We start from the raw sequence: 1,395 nt of genomic DNA on the forward strand, positions 1-1,395 counted from the left end.
TGCTAATAGAGAAGGAGATTCATAATTTAAGAAATTGGTTTGGCAAAAAAAAAAAAATTAAAACTGCAGTGTCCTCTTGAAGTTGCCAAGCACAAGCATGTTTTTCTTGTTTGCAATATTCTCTTAGTGTCTGTCTGCCTGTGCTTGGGCTCTTGTGTTTGGCCCTACCAGGCATCCTCAGGAGAAAGCTGATGTTTGACTTGTGAAAGGTGGCAAGTTGCCACCTTTTCTCTAACTCCCCCAACATAAATTAATCCTTAATATCCAAGAGATTCTTCAGTGCAGCAATAAGCTGCTGTACAGAATTAAAGCAGTTTGATTAAAGACATTATTCTTAAAAGAAATTCCTTCTCATTTACATGAAATTGAAGAAAAAACTTTTTCAAAAATCAGACTTGTGGAGAGTGACCAAGCTTGCCAGCACAATTGACAGCATGAACATTATTGGAATTATAGATCTGATTACAAATGGCATTGGAGCCCACAGTCATCTTTCCTCAGCATGACTCACAAATTCCCAAGTGCAGCAGAACCTTTTCCAGCAGTTCTAATTTTCCGTCTGTCTCCTAACAAGGAGATCTTCCTCCCTCATTTCTTCTGTGAGGCTTTTTGTTTTTTGTGGTCTGGAGTATGAAACTTTCATTTTCAAAGTTCTTTTGAGCCAAGCTATTGGATGAGATTTAGAACTTTGCTTAATTAGTTCCTTTTGCCTCCTAATAGAAATTGCCCGTTCTCCCTTGCTAATACAAAATGCAAATTTTCTTCAGAAGCAAGAGGCTGCTGTGTTTCCATTGTCACTTCAGACAGGTCTGGGAACTGGCTGGTGACAAGGAATGATGATGAAACCAAGAGGGGTTTTGGCAATTCAGGATAAATAGGGCAGGGGATTACAAACAAGTCTATCCCTACAGAGAAAAATTGTTACAAGTTTCACATTTTGTTTCATAAAGTGAATGCTAAAGTCGTATGACATGGCTCATACAAAACTGAAATAAATAATTTGGATTTAATAATAAGCCTGCTTACTTGCATAAGGAATTTTCAGTTACATCATTCAACAAAAATGCAGGGCTCCAGCTCAGGCTGTAAGGGGCTGGTGAGGAAAAGCTGACAAATGTTAAGTGCTCTTTTAAGTGGGATGTTCTGGGTGAAGGTGAACACAGCAGCCTGCCAGAAAGGAATCTTGATGTCCCCTTGTGCCTTTTCTGCACTTTCTCCTTTTTAACCGAGCCCTTTGCCACGGGACTCAGCAGCACACGGGTGCTGTGAGTGTGCCCGGTCCCTTGGGAAGAAGAATGCGGGATCACACCCTAAGGTGTGGGCTCAGCCCTCGTTCCACGGGGCTGGAGCAGCCTCCTCTCCTCGGGAGCAGCCCTGGCTGTGCTCTGGCGTGCC

The sequence above is a fragment of the Geospiza fortis genome, unplaced genomic scaffold, assembly GCF_000277835.1.
Source record: "Geospiza fortis unplaced genomic scaffold, GeoFor_1.0 scaffold37, whole genome shotgun sequence".
Lineage (NCBI taxonomy): Eukaryota > Metazoa > Chordata > Aves > Passeriformes > Thraupidae > Geospiza > Geospiza fortis.